At 40.8% G+C, this 27190-nt stretch overlaps 1 long non-coding RNA gene across 1 annotated transcript; it reads right to left on the bottom strand.

Annotated features, from left to right (window-relative positions):
• Positions 1-1151: 1151 nt before the first annotated feature.
• On the bottom strand, positions 1152-26871 carry LOC122465893. The gene is made up of 5 exons (XR_006291024.1): positions 26700-26871; positions 22847-22963; positions 14333-14432; positions 6993-7048; positions 1152-3448 (listed from the first exon to the last, which is right to left on the bottom strand). It is a non-coding gene; the product is annotated as an uncharacterized LOC122465893 (long non-coding RNA).
• Between the last annotated feature and the right edge of the window lie 319 nt (positions 26872-27190).

The raw sequence follows: 27190 nt of genomic DNA, 5'->3' as shown, positions 1-27190 counted from the left end.
TCTATGGCCCCAGCTCCTGAAGTCATATGATTACATCAGAATCTCAGCTTTCATTTAACATACATACGTTTCTAGCCCTCATGGTTGTGAAGAAAAACTTGGAAACATGACCGAAGTGGAACTAATGGAACTGTACAGGGGGCAAGAGGAGACTCCCGCTAGTGCCCCTGCAACTTCTGGAGGGAGTGAGGTTGCTCACTTCAATCCTTTTATTACCCACACAACTCTGCATCCCTGTTGACAAGCAAACCACAAAAGGCATTCAGCTACCCCAATGCTACAGTGTTCTCTACTGTTATTCCTTAAAATCAAAACAAAACAATAAAGCCTTTTCCATGGAAATGTTTAGGGCTCCATGGACCAAGAACAGTACCACCAATTTTGAAAAAAAATCAAACCCATGTCCTTTTGTTAGCAAAAACAGGGTGGTGGAGGGTTGGACAATGGGGATCTGTTCATGGAAAAGAAGGCTGGCTGGGGAAGACAATGCTGAGGAGAAAGGAACTGAGCCTCATAATATTCAGATGTATGGATAAGCATCTGAGCATTTGGATGAGATTCAGCTTTCAATAGCTAAGATTTCCTGCCATATATTAGAAGAGGAGAGAAGTGCAATAGTTGAGCCAGCCCCCCCCGCCCCCCCATGCTTACATATCTGCACAGAAGAAGCCATTTAGGCCCAAATTTTCCAAAGATGGTGAAGAAAGTCGGTCACTTAAATCAGTGGCTTGATTTTCAGAGGCTATTTAATTAGATGACTAAATATGGCTTTTAGGCCATAAAGTTAGCCGGCCACAGTTGAAAATTTAGTCCTTTCATTTTAGTTTATGGATATAATATGACCCATTGGTGGAAAAAACCCATGGATGATAAGATGGACTCTTTGCAAATGTGTGTGCAGCTCTGATTTTGAATCTGCTATCAGTGCAGAATGCTGGGGGGGGGGGGGGGGGGGGGGGAGGTGAGGGGGGGAAAGCAGCAATACAAATGTCTTATTTACTTTGTGGTGGAATATATATGTGTGACTGCTAGCAATACAAGACAATGAAAATTAAATCATCGCCCAGTGGGCTTAGACAGAACTTGCAGTAAGCAACATAAATAAAATATATTATTCATTTCTTTTTTTGTTTATTTGCTATTAAGGATATGAGAATTTACTGTTAAAGTGGCTTGTGAGTTTGGAGTGCAATAAAAATGATATCAATGGCCAATATGCCTAACATTTAAAAACAATACTTTATGCTATAAGACATTATTTTGTATAGTACCTGTCATACAAACTGCATCCCAATAGGCTATGCAGACTGAAAGAATACAATTACAAAGATAAATAATACATAGTAAAGGGAGAGAGAAATTAAGGGGGTACTGTCAAGGGGGAAAAAACCCACAACAAATGTACTGTATGGCATACATTCCTCTTTCCTTTGTAATAGAATACCAGTGCATAATGATTAACTTGGTGGAATTCTGAAGCAAGTGGCATAGAAAGTTAAAAATTGCAGTACCCTCCATTCTCAAAGGCCACAGATACAGCAGTTCAATCTCAGTTTTGCTGAAGTATTTGCACTGGCTACAGGCCTGATCTAATCCCCATTTGAAGTCAATGGGACTCTTTCACTGGATCTCAAAAGCACTGGATCAGTCCCAATAGATCTACTAGACAAATGATATTTATCTGATTGAGATACTCAGACGAAAAAGCAGCCCAACATAAGACTAAAGGAAAAAGTCGAGGAGGTTGTTTGGGGGCTTTTTGGGGAGGTTGGCCTTTGTACGATTGCAATTTTCAGTGTCATTTTGTGAGATGTTTTAGGGGAAAAAAGCACTTACAAATATAAAATCTACTTTCACGAACAAAGAAAAAACCCAGCTCCTTCCAAAATGCTTTGAAATAATTAATATAGTACTTTTCATCAAGGCAACTACTTATTGATGTAGACTTTCAACTCCCTCACAATATATGACACAGAAAAAATAATTCTTTACGGTCTTCACCTGAAAATGTAGAGAAAAGATTAACAAACTGCAGAGAGACCAGTAGAGAATGAAAGATATAAGTGGCAAGAATATTTACCTCAAACTAGAATTTTTCAGCTTCAAAATCCGCCTTAAGAAGACGTAGGCTGGATACCAGCAGAGGAGGAGACAGAACAGATACATCCACAGGTGGTCAAGAGAAAAATAAAATATTTCATGCCTAGTTTCCCATTAAAGATATTTGTGCCAGGATCATGGCTAATCCATAATGGATCTCAAGAGCTAATACATTGTCCTCATTTGTTAACATACTAAGTTTCAACAGAGTCTTTTTAAGAAAAAGTAATTTGAAAAGGAAATAAATCCAGCAACTCAAAACCGATATGAAAAATATAAAACAATCAACTTTGCAACATTAGTGAATGATAAAACCACAGGCACTGTTCTAAGAGTCAGCTGGATCAGTTCAACTCAAACAGATAAATAGGAGCCAGCTACCAGTAAACAGTAGTCTTATATTTTGCCACATTGTATGAGTCATTTCCTAGAGAATGAAATGCATTTCTACAAAAATATAATGTGATTGGTTACTCAAGGACAGCTGCAAAATGGACATTAGAAAATAAAAAATTCTTACCTTGAGATAAAAAAACCCATTGGCACCAGGGATGTTCTCTATATTGACCTTCATCAGAAGGTAGACTGCTGCATCCTTGTCCCAGAATACATGTTCAGTCATCTAACTACTGGCTATGCAACAACCACAATAGCTCCTTTAAATGTAAACTGCTGATTCAGTAAATAAGTTTCTTTCTTAGCAATAGCCAAGGTACTAAGTTTAGAAAAAAACAAAACTGATAGTCCTCTAATCATATGGATCTTCTTGAAGTGCTGTTTTCCTCTATGGGGCCCTCAAGTGTCTGCATATTTCAGTCTATCAGGTTTTTCCTGAGTTTTCTTTTAAGGTCTTTTTCCAGCACGTGCCAGATCATTTTTATTGTGGGACAGTAGCCCGCAGTCAGGCCTCAGCATCACCTGTAGTCCCTTCACACAATTGGTCAATCAATCCCAGTATTCTGCCTTCTGCAGTAGCTAAGAGCTGATGATTCAGAGGGAGGCAAAAGAAATCATGCTCCTCAATAGCTCACAATGCTGCTAAGTGGCCAGTCCACAACAAATGGTTTTGCAGTGATTTTATCCTCAAATCTTGTGGAATTTTCCCAGACCACAGTTTTGCAGTGCCAAGATTCCCTCAGTTCTCCAAGTAACTCATACACATTTGAAGTGGGAGGAGTGGACTGACAGGATACATGCTAGAGAGGACAGCTATGAGGTAGAGTTTCTTGAAGAAGGCCTGATCTCTTAAAAGATCTAGCTTGACTCCTTTCTGTTCCCCAGCTATTAGATCTGATGAATGCTTCTTCCTTTCCAGAGTTGTGGCCAGCTTTAACTAGATGCCTATAGTCTGTGGGAAAACACATGAAAATCAAGATAAAGTAAATGGACACCAAGGAGCCCAACACAAACCTGCCTGTCATATATGCCATGTTTGCTTTCCATAAACAGTTTCACACAAGTTTATTTTTCTCTTTATTGGAAGAGTGAAGTGAGTGCCCATGAAACTCAGCATCAGTGCAAGATTCCTCCTTATCCCTGCAAATATGCCTCAACCCTAACCTTGTAGAACCACTTCTAGAAAGAGTATGTAATTCAGTCTCCCTGCCAACCCAGTGTATCACCTCTCTGGTGAGAATGCCAGTAAGGGGATTTCTGCAATGTGAACATGCATTCAAGTGAGACAAAACACAGTCTGGACCAACCAAAACACCTTGGCCAACCCAAAGCCTTCCCCAGATACAAGAGCATTGGCCTCAGCTTCCCACTGGAATCTCCACACCTTTCCAGAGCTGCTCTCCTCCTTCAGATTCCCATATTCTGTTTCAGAGTAGCAGCCGTGTTAGTCTGTATTCGCAAAAAGAAAAGGAGGACTTGTGACACCTTAGAGACTAACAAATTTATTCGAGCATAAGCTTTCGTGAGCTACAGCTCACTTCATCGGATGCATTCAGTGGAAAATACAGTGGGGAGATTTATATACATAGAGAACATGAAACAATGGGTGTTACCATACACACTGTAACTAGAGTGATCACTTAAGGTGAAAAGAAAAGGAGTACTTGTGGCACCTTAGAGACTAACAAATTTATTTGAGCATAAGCTTTCGTGAGCTACAGCTCACTTCATCGGATGCATTCAGTGGAAAATACAGTGGGGAGATTTATATACATAGAGAACATGAAACAATGGGTGTTACCATACACACTGTAACTAGAGTGATCACTTAAGCTGAAAAGAAAAGGAGTACTTGTGGCACCTTAGAGACTAACAAATTTATTTGAGCATAAGCTTTAGTGAGCTACAGCATCCGATGAAGTGAGCTGTAGCTCATGAAAGCTCATGCTCAGATAAATTTGTTAGTCTCTAAGGTGCCACAAGTACTCCTTTTCTTTTTGCGAATACAGACTACCATGGCTGCTACTCTGAAACCTGTCACTTAAGGTGAGCTATTACCAGCAGGAGAGCGGGGGGGGGGGGGGGGGGGGAGGGCGCGGGGGGAAGCCTTTTCGCACTGATAATCAAGGTGGGCCATTTCCAGCAGTTGACAAGAGCGTCTGAGGAACAGTGGGGGTGGAGGGGGGGGAATAAACATGGGGAAATTGTTTTACTTTGTGTAATGACCTATCCACTTCCAGTCTTTATTCAAGCCTAAGTTAATTGTATCCAGTTTGCAAATTAATTCCAATTCAGCAGTCTCTCGTTGGAGTCTGTTTTTAAAGTTTTTTTGTTGAAGAATTGCCACTTTTAGGTCTGTAATCGAGTGACCAAAGAGATCTGGCACCTGTGTGTAGAACCAGAAGCATTTCAAAGAAATTACCACAGGAGGTTCGTAGCAATCTAAGTTTAGTTTCCAGGCCCCCTTTGCTGCATCACTCTATATCTTTGGTACCAATACATACCATAGCCACAGCTTCTTTACAGCACTCACAAAAAGGTTATCTACATTTCTCTTGAGATCCATCATCTTTGTACCTGGGAGCTGAGTCAAAAAATAGCTGTTATGGTCACCTCACACCTAAGTCTTGATATTTCTAACCATCAAATCTCCTATCACCAGAGCTTACATAGATTCACAATTGTATCACCCTATCCTGGCGGGACCTCCCCACAACTACTGGAAGTTAAATCCCACTTCAGGGATAATATGCCTTATAGTGAGATACTAGGAGGAAGCTCAATGTATTTAGTTTATCCAAGGGACAGTTAAGAGGTGACTTGATCACTATTTACAAGTACCTACCTGGGGAAGAGATTTCTGATAGTAGAGAGCTCCTTAGTCTACCAGAGGAAGGTATAATGAAAGCCAATGGTTGTAAGCAGAAGCTTAACAAATTAAAAAAAAAATTGCACCTTTTTTCTAATTTGAACAGTGACAGTAAATAACTATTAGAAAAACTTAACCATCCATTAAATAGCCATTGGGCCAGAGAGAGAGAGAGAATGACTGTATAACCTCATGGTTAGCCTGGTGGCCCAGTCCTCCTATTAAAATGCCTCATTTTCATCCTACATGGAACTGCTTCAGTGGGAGATACTTGGAGTCCCACATCAGAATATTCCACAACTCAGCAGTTAGGCCACTCTTCTGGGTGGTGGGAGAACCCTGTTCAAATCCTTTCTCCTCATCAAGCAACAAGGGAAACTCAACCCACATCCTGGGTGAGTGCTCTAGCAATTTGGGATAAAAATTAGAACAAAGTCACTGCCACCAGCATCTCCTGTAGCCACACGTCCTCTCCACATGCCTAACAGATCAGGTCCCACAGGCTAGATAGCATGTTCCCCTACCTCTCTTCCCCAGGTTTGAGGATTGCCATGGGGTTTGCATAGGAGATAGGCATCAGGATGCCTAGTGTGAGGCAGCAGTGTGAATCCCCAGAGATAGAAACTTATTAGACGCTAAGTGGCACCCTAGGCACCTCCAGGGTGAGGCAGTAGCTGAGCAATGGTTTTGTGGATTGCAGCAGTGCCTAAAACTACTTAGATGTGTTGTCCCTGTGGATTGGTGCTAGGCTCCTGTGCATTCCCAATCCAGCTTTGCTCACTGTACCATTCTCTCTGACTCAATCTTGAGAATACTTGAAAAGATACCTACTACAGAGATGCAAAATTACCAGTTTGAAAATCTTTCATGCAGAACAAATTCACACCAGAAATAAGCCATAAATTGTTTAAAGTGAAGCTGATTAGCCAATGGAACAAACTAGGTGATGGATACACTTGAAGTTTTCAAATCAAGATGGGCTGCCTTTCTGGAAGATATGCTTTAGTCAAACCCAAGTTATTGGGCTCAATATGGGGATAACTGAATGAAGTTCTAAAGCGTATCATACAGGAGGTCAGACTCATACATTTTATGGCCAGAAGGAACCATTATCTGGGCAATATTATCATAAAAACAGAAGAATCTTTCCCACTCATGACACTCCCTCCTTCCACTGCAAAAATAAACTCTTACACCATATGTAGTTTTTTGGAGTGGGTATGGTTGAGAATTTACAAGTAGAAAATCTCTCTCTTGCAAAAGTAGTTTCAGAATAGCAAAATAAAAGAACAAATACACCAACATTTTTACATCTTGTGATTGCTCCTTGTTCTGCAAGTACTACAGATTTTTTTTAAGGCTTTAAAAGCTGATGTTCTTGATTAATTACCTTGTGCTCCAGTCCACATTTTACAACTTGATCAGATTCAGATTTCAAGAAATTCTTTATCAGGATAAGCTTGCAACAATAAATTTCCACTGAACTCCATCATATCAACGCCTTTAGAATTTTAAAGCTATCAGAGCAAATACCATTTCAAATATCAAGCCAATATAGAAGCATATATATTTAGTAAAAATAATTTATTTTAAAGACAAATGATTGGAAATAAGCCCTTTTATGTACCTGAGAAAAAGCCAAATTTGGACAGAATAATTTTGATTGCTGGCCTCATGAGACATCTAGTGGAAAAAGGCAAAAAAATTAGCTACATGGCCTATCACATCGATATCCAATTTAACAGAGGATTGTACTTGTCCAGTGAAATACTCTATGTCCTCTGCAAATGCTAAAGAAAATTTCTCTGAGACACACAATGACAGACGCATATATGAGAGTTACTGTGCAAAGAACATCCATTGACCTCATTATAAAGCATCTGCTACTTAGGGCTTTATTTTCCCTCAACCACCAATACTCACTTTGAATGCTCTTTATTGCTCACAATTTAAGAACTTCTCACTCCTTATCATCGCTATTTTGAGTGCTGAACTGAAGGGAGGAATGGCAGGCATAAGTTTAAAAGAAAGCATGATGAAGAATGGGCATTTCGGAAGGACATGGGCTTAAGTGCAATTTTCATTCGGGGAATAAGATTCTAAACTCTGTGCTTCCTTCTTTGGCCTCACTCCTACTAGGCAGGAATAACTTGGTGGCCACCTTGTGGTGCTTTTATTACTGCATGAGTGAGTTCACCTGCCCCCTTGTTCTGCTCAGAACTTTTTGCCTTATGCACAACACTCAACACCTCCACCATGTAAGATCAAGCCTACTGTTTTGTAATACATCATCATGACTAGAGGCTTCTGAAGTCCTGAAAAGCGATTGATATTGTTGGAGAAATATGCATTTACTCAAAGGAGACAGATTTTTTGAATACTCTGTGACAACAGAGTATCCCCTTCAAGACCCACATTCCCTTGTCTGTCAGAAATGGAACTACACAAATGGTCAACAACAAATCCAGTTCACTTCTTGGAAGCCTTTGCCTCTGTAAAATTGTTAAACCTCCTCAGGTTGCTTCCAGCTCCCAAAGTATTACGTGTCTGAACTATTCTATTTTTCTCCATAAGTTTGCAAGCTGCTTAGGGCAGGGACCATATTTTCCTGTATGCTAGAATGGCACTGAGCACACTGTTGACGCTCAATAATAAATAATGATGCTGTAAGATTAAGCAAAGGCATTGCCTATAAAATAAGCCTTGCACCATGTTTTGAATGTTAACATCTGGCTTTTGATGGACCCTTCACTGAGGGTGCCCTGTCTCCATTTGTCAAGAATGCTCACCTACACACGGAGAGCAGAAACACAGAGTTAAGCACATTACATCTGTCTTCCTACCATTTGATAACAAATGATTTTCACCGAGAGATTTATTCAGGCACTTAATGAAGCACTGCACGTGGGGGGGGGGGGGGAATAAAACACAATATGCTATTATACAGTCATATTTCTGCTAGCAAAAGAGACTTCAGAACATGACACCATGTATCAAAACCATGCTACACTGTTTATGGGAAGCAATTTGAGAGCAGGATTGGATTTGCAGAAGTATGTGCAGAGTAAACAGTTTACAGAAATAGCAACCCAGACTCCAGCATTCTTACTGTGGGCCAGGAAAGGCTTGGGAGGCATTATTGTGCTTAGGCTTGATTACCAGGTACAGTTAAATCCTAGAGCTCCTTACAGCAGGAAAGGATGGCTGAGTCTGACTTTATGAAGGCCAGTTGCTGGGAATGTCACAGGCAGAGTCAGCATCAAGAATACCTGCCTATGTTCCTTCAGCACCATTGAAAGAAACCCTGATTTTTTTTTGTCTGACCTTTCAATTAAGTTCAAGAAGTAGAGTGAGATTCTTGCTTGAAGCATTTGTAGGTCTGTGGAGAGCTAGTCATAGGCCACTGGTTTTCCCTCATTTCCAGCTACTAAATAGCACTAAAAGCCAGCTAAAAATGCACATATCCTTAGTTCTGCAATCACAAATGGAAATGAAGGTGGCCCTCATGGTTGCAAATCAGAGGAACAGACCTCCAAAACAATCTCTGTAAAGATGTGGTCTACACAGTATCATGTTTGTAAACCTCTGTTTATAATTTGGATAATCAATAAGGCTTAGCTATACAATAGAATCACTAAGAAGAGATACATTTAGGAATTAGTGATACAAAGCCTGAGCATTAAAATTCAGATCTAGATCCACATTTGATGTAATCCAATTCAGAGTTTTGGTTCAGTCCCTTGTAAAGTTAGGAACCATTTGAGAAATTCAGATCTGGGTTCAGAATTTGTATTCACAACATTCAGGGGTACTCAGATCTGAGGCTTCTCTTAGGCACAACTATAATATATACTCAATTTATTCCTTTTGTGAAAATGAAGTGCTGTGGAGATGCAGTGGAATAAATAAATGTGTTGGGGTGAGTTTAAAATATGATCCGCTACAGTGGTAGTCTAACACTAGTAAAAATTTCTTTGACCTTTGTAAATTAATTTCTGGCTTTCCTAGATTAATGTGGCTGAAATTATTTACTTCTAGGTAGTATTCAGTTTGGGATAAATATTTAACAATTGCTCTATCCATTTCATACTAGAGAAAAATTGAAAATAAATTAACTCGCCAAAATTCATGTCCAAGTCACTTTTTATCTATATGGATTTACAACATTCAGTGACAGAAATGTAGAATTAAGGAGTCTTGTTGCAATGTTGCAAACTTATTAGAAACATTAGAAGGACAATTCAAACCTGTGCTCCCTGCTTGCTTTAGATACTATGGACAAGATTTTCAAAAGTGCCTCATTATTTTGTGTGACCCAATTTTGGGGTACCTAACTTGAGACATCTTAAAGGGGGCTGATTTTCAGAAATCACAGAGCCACCCAGCCTATGAAAAATCGGTCCTGTTAAGGGACCCAAAGCCACTAAGCACTTTTGAAAATCTTGGCATATATTAGACACAAGGGGGCACAGCTTGCTCACAATATAGCTGTGATAGGCAAGGAAAGGAAATCAGTTGTGTATCTTAACTGTGACAGTGTCATCTCTTGTCCCTACACATTCCTCCCATTTCTGGTGTAAATTCACTTTTCTAAACCCAGTTTTATTGGGAATTATTTTTAATGGTTTGAGGATTTATTTGCTTTGAAAATGCTTTCAGAGGTAACTGATAAGTGCTACTCAAATGAATAGAAACCTGACTGAGTGTGGGGAAGGAGTGGATGAAAATCATTCACTATAAAAAAAAAAGTAGGAAGAAGCAAAATCTAAAGACGACAAAATAAAACCCCACAGCCAGGATACAAAAAACAGTCAGAGATGCAAATCCAGAGCTGTTGTAGCTTCAAGTCTGAATTTGTCCTAGAGTACCATCTCCTAACCATTTTTAGAAACAGGCAAATACAGACAGAAAGGAATCCTGAATTGGAGCAGGCTTCCATAGCACTCTTTCAGTTGATGGAGACACACATCCATTTTAAGGTCCTCGTTTTCAATTGCTTATACCTTTTAAAAAAAAGTTTGGTAAACTCTTGCTGAGGTGTTTTTAATACTGAGATTTTCTAGATACTTTTTGATGAGAATGGATAACTCAAAAATTGCTTCAGGATTGACTAAGCTTAAATCCAGGTACCCATATCACAGTTTTACATGGGTTGTAACTCCACTGAAATCAATAGAGTTGCTCCTGATTCAAATAGAAATATGTGAGAAGAGAATCAGGTCTTCAGTCTGACTAAATTTGGCTGAAGAAAAGGAAGTTATAAACAGGACCCTGAGTGTTCTGTTACTTCACAGCTGTGGAATTCATGCTTTGCCACAGAATTGTGTGTCAAAATCCAAGCTTTCGTTAAAAAAAAACAAAACAAAAAAACTAGCCCTTCTGGTTGCAGAGAAAAAAATTGAAAGTGCTAGTCAATGTAAAATGAAGTAGTAAAAGTCTTCCTGAATCTGCAGATAGCCTGAAAAAATAGTTCTGAGTGGTGTTAATTGCTCCATTCATTTCAATTGGTTGAGACTGAAACCTTATGATGGTCATTTCATTGTTGAGATAGTTAACTTTATTAATGAATTTCACTTCTGGTCATTTTAGAAGACATACCTAGCTACTGTGCTCATACCATAATCTGAAATCATTTCCTCAGGTGCCAAAAGTACCATCTCTCAAGCTATCGAAACCTCCAGCTTCACCTCAACAACTTCTATAACATAGTTACTTGCTTTCAGTATAAAAATCTGTGATATAATGAAAACTGAAAATATGGAAACAGCTTATAATATATTAAATTTAATAAGGGCTGTTAATTAATTGCAGTTAACTCATGCGATTAACTACAAAAAATTAATCGCGATTAATCGCAGTTTTAATTGCACTGTTAAACAATAGAATACCAATTGAAATTCATTAAATATTTTAGATGGCTTTCTACATTTTCATATACATTGTGTTCTGTGTTGTAATTGAAATCCAAGTGTATATTATTTTGTACAGTATTACAAATGTTTGCACTGTAAAAATGATAAACAAAAGAAATAGTATTTTTCAATTCACCTCAGCCAATACTTTAGTGCGATCTCTTTGTCATGAAAGTACAACTTACAAATGTAGTTTTTTCTTACATAACTGCACTCAAAAACAAAACAATGTAAAACTTCAGAGCCTACAAGTCCACTCAGTCCTACTTCTTGTTCAGCCAATCACTAAGAAAAACAAGTTTGTTTACATTTACAGGAGATAATGCTGCCCTCTTTTTATTTACAATGTCACCAGGAAGTGAGAACAGGCATTTGCATGGCACTTTTGTAGCTGGCATTGCAAGGTATTTACGTGCCAGATATACTAAACATTCGTATGCCCTTTCATGCTTCGGCCACCAGTCCAGAGGACATACTTCCATGCTGATGTTGCTCGTTAAAAGCATAATGCATTAATTAAATTTGTGACTGAACTCCTTGGGGGAGAACTGTATGTCCCCTACTCTGCCATTCTGCCATATATTCATGTTATAGCAGTCTCGGATGATGACCCAGCATGTGTTGTTCATTTTAAGAACACTTTCACAAAACACAAAGAAGGTAAGATTTCTAAAGATAGCTACAGCACTCGACCCAAGGTTTAAGAATCTGAAGTGCCTTCCAAAATCTGAGAGGGACGAGGCGTAGAGCATGCTTTCAGAAGTCTTAAAAGAGCAACACTCCAATGCAGACACTACAGAACCTGAACCACCAAAAAAGAAAGTCAACCTTTTGCTGGTGGAATCTGACTCAGATAATGAAGATGAAGATGAAAATGTGTTGGTCCGCACTGCTTTGGATTGCTTCCGAGCAGAAGCCATCACCAGCATGGACGTGTGTCCCCTGGAATGATGGTTGAAGCATGAAGGGACATATGAATCTTTAGCACATCTGGAATGTAAATAATTTGTGATGCTGACTACAACAGTGCCATGAGAACACTTGTTCTCACTTTCAGATGACATTGTAAACAAGAAGCGGGCAGCATTATCTCCTGCAAATGCAAACAAACTTGTTTGGCTGAGCGATTGGCTGAACAAAAAATAGGACCGAGTGGACTTGCAGGCTCTAAAATTGTTTTATTTTTGAATGCAGTTTTTTTGTACGTAATTCTACATTTGTAAGTTCAACTTTCATGATAAAGAGATTGCACTATCGTACTTGTATTAGGTGATTTGAAAAATACTATTTCTTTTGTTTTTTTACAGTGGAAATACTTGTAACCAAAATAAATATAAAGTGAGCACTGTACACTTTGTATTCTGTGTTGTAATTGAAATCAGTATATTTGAAAATGTAGAAAACATCCAAAATTATTTAAATAAATAGTATTCTAGTATTGTTTAACAGTGTGATTAATTGCACAATTAATTTTTTTAATCACTTGACATCCCTAAATTTAATATAAAAATACACAACACAGGCAGGCTACTTGACTGATTAAATAATACAATTTTATATTTAATTCCATTTAAAAACCACCATTTTAAAATTTATCAGAAGCTGCTACAGAATTTCCACCAGAGCATCCTGCCATAGAAACATAGGTTCACCTTCTCACAGAGCCTTGTTTATATGTGCTTGCAAATTGTATTCGGAATAGGCACAGTATATTGAATTTCCACTACATTTTTAACAATCTAACAGCAGTTAGACAGGCATGATCCTATCTGATAACATCTATCTTGCACCTTTATATTTGAGATCAGATAGATGCACTTTCAAATAAAGGCACTCATAGATTGTAAATGGTGACAGGGACTTTGGCCCAGATTTTTAAAGGTATTTAGGCACAGCTGCGCTCAGCGTTGCAGTACCTAACTGATTTCAGAGCCTAAACCTCCTTTTCCAAAGAGATTTAGGCAGTTAGGAGCCTAAATCCCACTAACTCTCCCTTTTGAAAATGAGACTTGGGCTCCTAAATCAGTTAGGTGTGCAATCCTGAGTGCAGCAGTGCCTAAATACCTTTAACAATCTGGGCTTTTGTCTGTTTCTGGACTTGCACTGTACCTTGTACAATGAGTCATCTTTGTACTACCAAAATAGAAATATAATAAAATTATACATTTTCTAAATGTGAAATGGTGTGATCGTTGGAATAATTGCACTTGCCTCCTTGTATTTTATTCCCTTTCCACCCCTACTTTCCGAAAGCAAGGTAATAGAGTACAAATAAACCTACATAAATACAATGGGCATGCAAATGTGAAGGTTACACCAGCATCTATACATTAGCACATGTTGCACATATGGATTCCTATTTTCCCAGTTATATTTGTAGCTTTATGTATTACTGATTATGTCATAAAGTGAACTTGGCTGAATTAAGAGTACTGTTGTAACATTTGCGCTAGGCACTGTGAAAGGGATGCAGGATTAGAAGGACTGATCTGATCTGACTAATCCTGTGTAACTATGAGGTAATGAAAGAGCAACTACCATCTGAGATAAGCTTAGTACTTCTCCAGTTTGATTGGTCAGATAGAGGTTTCCTTCTGGCTCCTCTAAAAGTACTAAGGCTACTGTCTTTGGTCTATGACTGAATCTTGCCTATGATAGCATGAAGGAGGCACACAGGGAGTTTATAATAGTAGCAGCTGGAATCAATGGATATTGATCCCTGTCACATGACAGAGATATTAACCCTGACCCATGAGGCCAAGCAATGCAGACGGGTCTCTTACCAGCATTCTTATATGTCATTCCTTTAATATTGCACTCCATAGATGGTAGACTACACTAATTGGTTAATTTTGCTCTGCTGGTGGCAGACAGAGCAGTGATAACATAGAGAGAGGGCCAGAGGAAGCTGATAACAGCTGCTGTCAGGATGAAGAGCAGGCAAGCAACAACTTAAGGGAGTGAGACCAAACTGGGAAGGGCCTAACCAGCTATCTAATATGATGTTCCATGTGTGCCAATGTTTACAAGCCCATGTGAAAATGAAGATACATACCTCCAAGTTCCCTGTCAAGTGGTTTTGTTGATTGACTGACATGATATGAATTGAAGGCCACTTACTTCTCTTCACAGCCCTGGAATTGTGAGAGCACTGCCTTCAGAAGAGATAGGAAAAACCAAAGGTGATTACAATAAAGCTATGTATAGGCAATAAAGTTAAGTTAGGTTTAAATATCCTTATTACTGTACTGCAGAGGTCAGAGTCTACAGGACATTTCTCTTTAATAGTGCAAAGGGTGCACCTATTGACAGGCAAGGGAGGTACCCGTTGAGGAGTCACTCACAATTATGGCCCTGCTGAAGAGATGGTCCCTGTATAACCCTCTGTATTTGCCTGCAAATGTACAGTTGTCCAGGAGAGGGCAAGATGGTGTTTTGTGAGACAGGCAGGCAAGAAGGTAAGAAAGAAGGGATAAAATGGAAGAGGACAAAAAAGGAAAGGACATGAGGCTGGAGACAGGGGCACAAACAGTTTTGAGAAGGGGGAAAAAGTGGGAGATGAGGAAAAAGAAAAGTTCTTTATCTTCCCTTCTCTTTTCTTTACCACTTTCTTTTTCTTTCCCCTTCTGCTTAAATCATGTCTCCTACTCTCACAGAGCGGCATACCCAGCCACCCCACACCAGGGGAATGGAAAGAACCTATTTGTTTTGCCTGATGAAATATTACAAAGCACACAGCTTAGATACAACAATTCCACATGACATGGGCACTGATTCACCAAAGCGCTTAAGCTCATGATTAACTTTAAAGCACACGTGTAGTCCCATTAAAGAAGAGCACATGTTTAGGTGCTTTGCTCTATCAGGGCCTTAGCTCCTATTTACTTTAAAAGCTTTATTTTTTTTTTTCCTTTTTGTAGAGACTGAGGCTGTAATAAAGACCCAGCGAACTGTGAGAGCTTCTTGTACTAAATATATCAGGAATGCCAACAATACACCATGTAATTCTTCCAGCTGATATTGGCTTTTACAAATATTTGTGGTGCCCATGGAGCTGAGGTAAGTTTAAACTGAGAACAGAAAAACGCCAAACATAGGCTTTCAACGCATTGTCATGCTCTGCTACTTTACCGACTTTAGACAGTCCTGATTCTTTCAAATGCCAATTAACAGGTGTCAGAAATGCTAGTTCTTACCAAGAGACCTATGTCTGCATAACAGTAAAACTATTTTGGCAATCCAGCATAAATATCATGGTGTTTGAGCCCCTGGGGCCTGTGGAGTTTACAAGTATGCTGTCAAGATCTCTTCATTGGGATAATCCTTGAAGTCCTGCCAAAAAGCGAGGGGACTCCAGTGCTTTTATGTGCTCCCAAACTCAGCTCTGGCTCCAGAAGTCAACCCTCTCCCCAGTCTGAGTGCTAGTTGTGAATCTCAAACATCAAACTGACATTCCGATTGTAAGTGTGACATGCTTGGATGATGATGCCAGAACAGCAGGTGACACTGGCAGACAGAAGCAAGGGATAGTAACTTGGTGGCTTCTTGTTACATAGCCTCAGAACTCTACAGGATGGAATTAGGGACAGAGGAACAGTTATAAAATGATGTTACAAAATCCGGATGTCCTGATCAAACTGAGACAGTTGTAAGGTCTAACATTCTATGCACAGATGATAACAGCATTCAGGACTGGTACCGTATCCCCTTACATCTAATCCAGGATTAATCACATTGTGAGCAAGTGATCCAAAACACTCTTCCAGCCTCTCTAGAGACTCACTGGAAAAGAAAAGAATGGGTTGGTGCATCGAAATGATGTCATAAAGAGGTGCAATATAGTTTCCATGCAAAAGAAAAGTGTGCAGGATCAAAGGACTTCAATACAGCTCAGAAAGAGAAACAAAAGTCATGCGGCCAAAATTCATCCATCTATCCCAAGAAGCCAAGAGCTTACACCAGTTGTGAATTTGGTCCTTTGTGTATACAGCTAATGCAGTTTTTTAGGATATACAGGGGGCAGAATTTTTAAATTTGCCCATCACTAGCGTCCAAATGTCAGAATAGCAGTTCTGTTTGGATGGTTATCAGAAGTAACCAATCCTCTTAGGTATGAAAAATTCAGGTGGAAATCTTGGCTTTGTTGAGAAATTTCTGGTGATTTCAGCATTGCTGTCAGGCTACTAATACTGTGACAACAGTTTTTCCTCCTGGCCAGAACCTAAACACAAGAGCAAGTGAAACATTTAACCCAACTTTCTAAAATTCAAAAATATTCCACATAAGTTCAGCCCGAGACAGAGGGAAGGATTTTTGACTTTATCTGATCCTGTTTATCCATCCCAGGTGGAAAGGAAACAAATGGGAAAGGTTTTGAAATAAGTGGGTTCAAAACACTCAGCAAACAAAAAAAGAGAGATTGATGGAATGACAAGTGAATCCCTTCTACAAACAACAAATATCTAATTGTTCTTGCATTGCCCAGCATGGGTACTTTCCACATCAAAAAGCTACTACACCACGAAGATTTAAAACCATGAAACATTTATAAAGCATGGCCTAATCTTATAAGAAGGCTGCTTCTGATTGTAAAAGGTATGATTTGGGGACAGGAGAGCATGAGTGGGTTTTTGTTTTTTTCCTTTTGGGGGACTGCAAATATATGAGAAATCATGGCTATTTCACTGATCATAATTAAGGCTAAGATTTAGTCACAGGTATTTTTGGTAAAAGTCATAGACAAGTCACTGGCAATAAATAAAAATTCACAGCCTGTGACCTGTCCATGACTTTTACCAAAAATACCCCTGACTAAATCTCTACTTCTGGGGCCCCGCTGCTCTGGGGGGCCCCTGCTGGGGTGGGGCCTATGCCAGTGCTTGGGGTTGACTGCCCCCCAGCCACTGCTCCTGGGGATGCCCTAGGCCACTGCTCCAGCCACCCTGGGACTGCTACTGCTCCGGCAGTCCCCAGGGCACCCCCAGGACTGCTGCTCTGGCGGTCCCCGGAGCCAGCCACACCGTCCACTATGCACACGGTTCCCGAAGCCAGCTGGCCCCAGACCTCCCAAACAGCGGCTGGTGCGGCTGGCCCCGGCGGAGCAGCTGGCCCTGGGTCGCTCCACTAGCGGCCAGTACAGCTGGCTGTAGGGCCTTGAAGTCAGCCTCACCAGCCACTGCGGAAGTCACAGAGGTTGTGGAAAGTCACGGAATCCATGACTTCCGTGACCTCTGTGAAAGAATCGCAGCCTTAATCACAATCACTTTCTATGTAACTAGACCTTAATTTGTTTTGCAGCATGATCTACGGAAGGGCAGCATAGCTCAGAGAGCTATGTCTACTGCTGATGAGTTGCGCTGCTGGCATGCATTTGAGTGGAAATTAAAAATAAAATAAAAATCATTTAAAAAATTCATAGAGTGAACCCAACCGTCTCCTGACCTGTCATGCCTGGAACTTGTCTGAGATGAACAGGACAGAAAAGTGAAACCTAGGCAGCAGATCATGCCAAGCTTCCAACCATGCTTTTGGAAGCTGGTCATAATTTGTAATGGATTATCTTAGGAAACTGATTTGGATGCCTCGTGCTCAAGAGCCAGGATGGCCTACTTTGAAGAAAAGAATGTTTGAGTCTTAAAAATGCCCCTTCGTTGCCTAACTTTTTGCTGTTGTATGAATTTTAATGCTTGATTTGCTTTGCACCAGCCGTGGGTATCTACAAGTAAAACATGCAGTTGACAGATTAAGTACTAGATGTGTTGACTTATTTATGCATTTTCTTTTCTCTACCACTTGCACGTTGTTCCCTGGCTCTTCTTGGCTTTGAGCAGCAGCATCTGGCCCCCTGATGAATTTCACAGACTGCTGCCTCTGCACTGGAGTTTTCCACATGACCAAAGGGCTGTGAGGGGGCCACACTGCTTAGTGCTTCTGCAAAACTCTTTCCCTTCAGGTTGCCCTTGATTTTGTGCACATTATTTGGTTGAGGCAGGCAAAAGTTACCTGCAGGAACCTTTAATGGGAGATGGCATTAGTGGATCTACTGTACCACTCTGCTGTATTTTCCACCCCTCAAGCGTACCAGCAATCAAATTTACAAGTGTTCATTTGAATCAGTTTTGAATTAAACCAGGGTGCTAAATGTCACTGTTCTCTGATACGACTGTCTGAAATAAATCCTCAAATTCTTTCCCAGGTCAGTCCTGAAATATACTGTGCATCCTTAATTCCCATAGATCTCCCCATTTTTACAAAGCACACGTGTGGATTTTTTTCTTAAACGTGATTTTAGAGCAATAACTGTTGGCCCTATATTTAGCATCTTCCCTTCAAAACTTTGTCATTCCTTTGGTTAAACTGACCTCCTCTTCTGGGTATGTGTGTAAGATATTTTATTGGGTTTTTATGAGACTGTAGTTGTTTGTATTCTGTTGTACAGAGCTTTGGTGGAGAGTGCTAAATAAATATATGTATTACAGGGAAAGGGAAAATCTATAGTTGGCCAACTTCTGAACCAATAGTCATTCACATGATAAACAGTGACTACTGGCTTGTTGGCAATAGGATATAGACAGAAAGCTATGCTTGCTGTAATTATGCAACTATTTGAATTACAGTATTTGCTGGTTACAATTTACCAAACTAAAGAAACAGTTAACTGTACGGTGCTGTTACGCCCTCCTAAATACAGCACATGACAATATTGCCCCCCAGGGCTACCACCTGTTCTGTCTATATAAAGTCATCAAGTTTAAGGGCAGAAGAAATCAGATCATCTAGTCTGACCTCCAGTATTTCACAGGCCAGCAACACCACCCAGCGCACACACACACTAAATCCAACAACCAAAATTTGACCAAAGTATTACAGCCCATAGGAGACTAAACTATTGTGTGCCACAGACAGAGATGGTTGTCTACACCTGAGATGGGCTGAACAGATTGGGAGGTTACAGTACATCAGAATGTGGATACATCTGCCATTCTAGAACATGACCCCATCTGCCTATTTTTAGCCTGGTATCATTATTTGAACCTGCCCTAGATATGTTAAAAACAGTTTCATAGACTTCTTTGTAAGACCTTTGTCTGAATCCAGATCTGCTCTTGAAGGAGGAACTAGGGTAAGGTTGTGATGGTGGAAAGAGCAGCATTGGAAGGAGGTGATGTGATGCTGAGCCAGTGGTACAATGCTGCCATGGCTGGAAATTACACACCCTTAAAATATGCCAAGTAGGCACAAGATTGAGAAATATATATTGCCTGTATAGAAACCACTGGAGTTCAGTGGCAATCTTAGCACATCATTCATTCCACATGTTGCTGCACTTATGCCATTAGGGCATGATCTTCTAAATACTTATTACCAGGCATAGTGCCTGCTACCATGAGTCATCCTTTGAAGTCAATGGAACAACTCACTGTAGTAAGTATCACATCCAGTAATAAATGTTTGTAGGATTTCCCTTAACTATGATTTACATTTCCGAGGGAGAAAATATTGTAAGATGTGTATCCACTTATTATTTTTGTAGCATTGATATGTAAGGTCAAAGGGTCAAATTAGCCTGGAAGTAAGCAAATGCAATATGCCTCTTAAGAGTCTAAATCTTATGGTCTCCCCTATTAAGACAGTATATTGAGGCAGCTTTTCTTATGAACAGAGATTCAGCTAATCTCTGTTATACTAATTTATTCTTAAAAGACAAATATTCTGCTAGGTGCTGATTAAATAGGAAGGTTTTAAAGAGGCGGGAGTTGAATCCCAAAATGCCAAAAAAGAAATAACTCCTTCTGCTTTTTTACAAATGGGTTAAATGAGACACTGAGAGGTTAAGTGACAACTCATGTAACAAGTCAGTGGCAGGGCTAGACATAGAAACTCAAGAAACTGGACTTCCAGTTCCCTACTCCAGCTACAAGACACAGTCACTTGTTACATACTTTACACCATTATATTCAAAAGGAGACCAAAGTATGAAGTGGGGAAGGTTTTACAGTGAGCCAACAGTAGGTCGATGACATGCAGCTGTGTCATTTTCCATCAGATGCAGACGGTGCAGTTTTCCCAGGGCTTGCCCAAGACAGACGTGGATGAGAGCAAGATGACTGAACTTTAATTCACACAAGGCAAAGGTGATGCTAGAGGGATGTGGAAATGAAGGGATCATGGGGTCCTTTCGGCCCATTATTGAGAGGTTTTGTCCGCACACTACAAGAGACTTGCTATTTTGGGGTCTTTTTATTTTACTGACTGTTCCTAACATTTCAGATGTTAGCAGCAGCCAAAATATCTTCTCTATTTGTGTCTGTCAGGTGGTATTAGACAGTGAGGTCCATATTACATCAATTGCCGCCACTAAACTTGTTTCCTGTTTGTTTCTGGGTATAGTTTCAGGTGTCAACTTTGAGCCCCACATGGTTTGGGCATGGCTAACTATTGAGGAAAAAAACCCAGGAATGATTTGCCCCATTTTTTAAAAAATTATATACACATGTTTTGAGACATAATTAGATGTAATGGGCCAGATCCTTTGCTGGCGTAAAACAATGTAACTCCTTAACTTGAATTGAGATATATTGATTTACATCAGACAAGGATCTAGTCCATTTTGTGTATTTGAAAATAAATAGAAATTAAGTCACTTGACTACCTATTTCTGAATTAACACACACCATGACATTCAATTTCTGCTTCTGAGAAAGGAAAACACACTTTCCTCTAATCCAATTTTCTCCATAATTTAATCCAGAAATTCCCATCCTGTTCCCAGAAATGTTCTTGTCATAAGCGTTTGGAAATGAGGAAACTGTTTGAACTTTGGAAATTCTTTGCATCATTAGTTTTAACAAATGCACCGTAGACTAATCATCACATGAGTCCGTAGATGTCATGTAGTTGGTATTTATAAAAGAATGGAAAGCTGTAGCTAGGTTAATCCCTGAAAAGTGCACATGCATCACTGTGGGTGACTTTTTATTCTTAGAACACTGGGCCCACAAAACTGCGATTTGCAAGGCATTAATGATTTCTCTTTCTGAATTCTCCATTGGTTCATCAGCCAGGCACTGCTTTTATCCTGATTGAATAAGATGCCCTGGGCAAGTCGCATCAAAATGTCCACTAGCCTGGATGTTGTTTTTTCCACTCCAAAAATGCACCCATGGTAATGATCATATCTGCAAAATGCTTCTGTAGAATAGGCATGGGGTAGTAAAGTTAACGCACTGACACTGAACACGTGTTAAGATCTCTTATGAATTGCTGTTGTGATTATCATACATGCCTCCTATCTTTCCATACTTTGCATTACAAATATAGACTGTGCTTTTAAAAGATCTATTCAGTGAACAGTTTTATCTCAGAGGAAACCTGAGTTAAGTAGAGGTGTCGAGTTTTTGCCTGACACAGTGGGCGACAAGAACTCTCAGATTGCTAAGTGAATAAATAGTTCTTTGTATTTTTCTCGAATGCTGTTAGTGCTCTGGTCAGTTCTAGTGCACTTGCAAAGACCTGGGATTCTCTGTGGAGTTTCAAAGCAGCAGAATTCTCATGGAAAACTTGAAATGTATGAACAATTTTGCATATAAGATCTGATTTTTAAAGGTGGTGGGAAAAGAGCATGATTGCACAGACAGACAAATTATTACAGGCACATATCGGATAACTCTACATGCAAAGGGTTAATTATGGCAACTGCATGTGCACAGACAGGCACATACACACACAAATTCATATATAACAAAAATCCAGGCACATATCCTGTAACAGATTTTCTGTATTTATCTACTCTTGCTCTTTACTTTTGAAAATGTTTGGATGGACCCATGATTTTTGTTTCTAGAGGAACCTTGTGCTTCAGCTGACATCATAATCACTGCCAAAGCAACTAGATATCACAGGTTCACCATTAATAATGATGCTCCGGAAAGCAATAAAAAAAAAATCACAAAGCGCCATTCTGTATAACTGATATCTTGCCCAATTGCCACTAGCTACCACTCAACCCTACTGTTTTTAATAGATTTCCCCTTAGTACTAAGAAAGCTGGATGTTTCTGGGTGGGTAGCTATTTTGGGGGGCTCTCTCCTCCTCCTTCTGTTAAGGCTTGAAGGACAGACCCCAGGCAATGGCAGCTAAAATGTTAACCTTGGTTTGCCCATGCCTCAGTGTGCCACATAATGTACCAGAGACACCCTCTTTGGGGGGGAGGGGTCCTAACATGAGGTTATCTTCCTCAATTTTCAGGAATAGAAGTATCCAGGGAGGCCAAATCCAGTGCCAGAGACTTAAAATAGACAACATTCTCCCTATTTCAAGTCATAATGGATGTGCTTTCTTTTACTTGCTTTTGACATAATTAAGAAGAAAACAAAAAGACGAACTATTATAGTAGTAGGGAACAGCATCCTCCCTCTTCACTGTCTCCTGATTCAGCTCTCATTCAGCTTTGAAAAGTCTATTTTATAGATTTATTTCTAATATGTTTTATTATGAGATGGTTGTTAAACCAGTTTTTATTTATCTAACCAGTGTTACATTTATCACTCTTTATTGGTGACTCACCTACCCTTTGCTTCTCATTTGCATCTGCTCAGAATTGGGAGGCAGCCTGGGGTGAGCACCTTGCACAGGTAGGAGGAGATTCAAGTGCTTCGAAGACAGGCACAGCCTCACCATCTGCAAACTTAAAAGGTACAGGTGAAAACGTACCTGGCTCCTATTGCCCACTGATAAACCAAACATTTTTATTCACGTCAGAGTTCTGGAGGCAGTTAAGCAGATAAGACTTTCTCCTTTTTCAAAATCGGGAAAAGGCAACTGGGACTTAAGATTATTATAGGGTGCAATGTATTTCACCATATAACTCCGTTAATTTCAGTGGCAGCTGTATGAAAATTTTAACCAATATATGTGGCAAACGTTTGCTTTCCAGGGGCCCAATCAACCTCCAGTTGAAGTCAATGGGAGTTTTGCCATTCATTTCAAACAGAACTGTATTAGGTCAAAGAAGCAGCAAAGTGATTAATGTTATGATGGATTTATTAAAATCCACATACCTTCTCCTTGCGAATATTGCCCCTCATTGACATAGTTGTGGGTAGCAAGCTGCGCTGTCTCGGGGGATAAAACTGAGCATGGCTAGTTTGGCTGAGGCTGCTCAGATATTGTAGCCTCAGACCAACTCTATCATTCATTCCTTGGTACTTCTACCTCTGCTCAGAAGCAGATCTTATTAAGACTGCACTTTCATAAGTGCAGAATAGCGCTCCTGGCCAGGAGGTGTTCTATTACCACATGAAGAATTTAAAGATTAATGTACCATTTACATACTGGGATCTTTGACACTGATTAATACTTGCTGATTTTATCAATCCCATTGTTAATATAATTAACATTAAGTTCTATAAACTTGTGATTTCAAGAGATTTAGAAGAATAAAAAAGGAACACAACCAATAAAGTGCTAACTGGGAGATTCTCCAAAACTATGAATACTATTCATGCTAAAACTATACGATAGAGTTGGTAGATATTTACTGGAGAATGCAAGGGGTCAAGACACTACAGGTCCCAGTATCTTTAGTACATCTTGTGGCTCATTCATACATATGATCCTGTACAAAATAGGACTATTTGACTAGCTGCCTCTTATTTCAATTAATATTAGAGCACCACTCAGTAACATTTGGAGGAACATCTTTTAGATTAGACTGGTCAGAGCTGGATTGAATCTTAGCTGCTCTTTTGTCCGTTGCCTATGTTTTCAGTTATTTCTCTGTTCTGATGAACCCTGTGCCTCTGTTCTAGTCTAGTGCATAATGGATGGCATTGTTTCTTCAAAGCAAACTCACAGACAAGTTCAATGAGCGCAGAAAAAAGCTGAATGGGAATGGGGTGGGGAGGTGGGGGTATCTGCTTGACACTGAGGCCCTTCTTCTGCCATTATGGTGCTGACATGGCTGAGTCACCAGCTGATGAAGTCAATGCCTGTTTCAATACACTTTCCCCAAGGTCATTCAGTGAGTCGATGAGTAAACTGGGATGAGAACACAGGAGTTCTGTCTTGCTAGTGCAGCAGCCCTACTATATTTATCCAGGGTCTCATGATTCTTAGGGCTTTTTTTACGCTCTGCCCACTACTTTGCACCAAGCCAGCTGTAATATGCTAAACAGCAGGCAAGCAGCTTGAAGCAGCCATTATTTGTGAGTGCTATTGAAAGTGTTCATAACACAAGATGAGGTGTGGGCAGGTCAGGGTTGGGGAGGGAAGAGCAGGCGGAGTGCAGCAAAGGAGTTGGGTGTAAAAATTCAGCTGACACTTGCGATGAATGTTAATGTTTAAATATCAACTGAATAAAAAAAGGATTCAATCCCAAAATGAATTAGAATGAAATGTGGTCCTGGAAAAAGTCATTCACACAATGATGCACTTTTCTACATTGTTTGGTTCAGATACCAGAGTATGAACAGGACACTTGGCAGCTCTGAGCTTATGGAGAGGTAAAAATCGCTTAGTCACATGAAATTCAAACACACGTGTCCTGCTGCCTTAGTCTTAATCATAAGAAGGGTTTTTTTTATTTTTTTGCACTGAATAAACAAAGTCTGATCTTTCACCACTTATTTTCTATCTCACCATAAATAAGAAGGCCCAGGTATTGGTCTTGACTCCAGTAGTCCGCATTGCTCTATGAACTCAGTCTTTTAAGGTGCTGGGCAACTCCTGGACACACTCAGCACCCTGAACTCTCATTGGTAGGGCCTACCAAAGGTCCATTTTGGTCAATTTCACAGTCAGAGGATTTTAAAAATCGTAATTTTCATGATTTCAGCGATTGAAATCTGAAATTTCATGATGTTGCAATTGTAGGGATCCTGACCCAAAAAGGAGTTGGGGGGGGGGGGGTTCCATAAGGTTATTGTAGGAAGGATTGTGACACTGCCACCCTTACTTCTGCACTGCTGCTGGCAGCGGTGCTGCCTTCAGAGTTGGTCAGCTGGAAAGCAGCGGCTGCTGGCCGGGAGCCCAGCTCTGAAGGCAGAGCCGCCGCCAGCAGCAGCGCAGACATAAGGATGGCCTGGTATGGTATTGTCACCCTTATTTCTGCACTGCTGCCTGCACAGCCAGGCCCTCAGTCAGCGGCCGCCACTCTCTGGCCACCCAGCTCTGAAGGCAGAAGGAAGTGTGTAATGGTATGGTATTGTCACCCTTACTTCTGCGCTGCTGCCTGCACAGCCAGCCCCTCAGTCAGCAGCCGCCACTCTCTGGCCACCCAGCTCTGAAGGCAGCGGCGCAGAAGGAAGGGTGGGATGGTAAGGTATTGCCACCCTTACTTCTGTGCTGCTACTGCCAGGACGCTGCCTTCAGAGCTGGGTGTCTGGCCAACGGCAGCCGCTCTCCAGCTGCCCAGCTCTGAAGGCAGTGCAGAAGTAAGGATGGCAATACCATGACCCCCCTCAAATAACCTGGTGACCCCCCCTTCAGCTCCCTGTTGGGTCAGGACCCCCAATTTGAAAAACTCTGTTCTTACCTGTGAAATCTGTATAGTATAGTATAAACGCACACAAAAGACTGGATTTCATGGGGGGAGACCACATTTCATGGTCCATGACACTGTTTTCGTTGTCGTGAATTAGGTACTCATCAGCATCAGTTGGAGAGGAGGGTGCTCAGCACCTGGCAAGATGGAGCCCTAAATGCCTTTTTTCCTCATCAAATGAATAAGAAAGAGCAAGAGATTTGTAGGCAGCCAGCTAGAACCTGGATGATAAAGTGAGACCTTCCCCATGCTGAACTCCTCCACTGAGATACCACCCACCCTCAACTCCCATTTAAGCCCACTGATGAGAGTCAATGGGAGTGGAGAGTGCTCTGCACTTTTCAGGTACACTCATCACTTTGCAAGACTGAGCTTGAAATCAGCAACCAATTATTTTTATTCCCCCTCCCCGTCACAGGGGGCACAACATGTCGAGCAGGGATGCCGCCATTGGCCCCACTGCAGGGTTGGTACACCCTGTCACATGATTGTCAAGATTCCCTGTTGTGTCAAACAATTGTGATGGGGAGGACTCAGAGCCCCTGGTAAGGCCGAGTAACTAAGCAATCCATAGCCCTTGAGGCGGGGCAGAGCAAATGCTCAGTCTCTAGCCTCCCAAGGCTCCAGGCTGGGGCAAACAATAGCAGCTGGGGGCTCTGACCCTCTGAGCTGGGCAGAGTAAACAAACAGTCTGCAACTCCTGGGATGAGGCAGAGCAAATGCTCAGTCTCTAGCCAGGGCCCCCCAGTAGCCATGCCTAGTGGCAGCATTGGGGGAGGGGAACCCAGGCCCACCCTACGTCACTGGGTTCCAAACCAGGACCCAAGGAAGCCGAAGAATTCCCTGTTAAGGGTTCAAGCATCTGATTTTAATACATTACCTGAGTCACTTCCTACCATAAGGCCCATCTCAGGCATCAACTCAGCAGCAGCAGCTCAGCAACCCAGTCAGTCTCTATGGTCAGCTGGTCCTCTGCAGAGTAGTCCAGATCCACAATCTCAACAACCTGGAGAGTCACAGGTTCTTCTGCAGGAGCTTGCAGCATACATCCTTCCTCCTCCTTTGCCAGCCCTGACTGTGCTGGGCTACCTCCTTTTATCAGTCTCCTCCACCTGGAGGGGGCATGGTTTCCTGGGTCCACTGTTATCAGTCAGGTCCCGTTGGCTCAGTATGGGGTTGGTACACCTTGTCACACCACCTTCTTCATATGTGTCTGGTGCCTCTTGACGCAGGCATCTCAAAACTTGCTCCACCAAGCTTAAAGCTGATGAGGTTCCAGAAACGGTATTCATGTGAATCAGATGAGAAAGACTCCAAAAGAAATCCCAATACCAGTGCAAAGAAACTTTAACATGTTTCTGTTGTTGTAGG

Source organism: Chelonia mydas, chromosome 5, assembly GCF_015237465.2.
Source record: "Chelonia mydas isolate rCheMyd1 chromosome 5, rCheMyd1.pri.v2, whole genome shotgun sequence".
In the NCBI taxonomy this organism is placed as follows: Eukaryota; Metazoa; Chordata; order Testudines; family Cheloniidae; genus Chelonia; species Chelonia mydas.
Note: the sequence above shows the minus strand (reverse complement) of the source record. Positions and strands in the feature narration are given on the sequence as shown.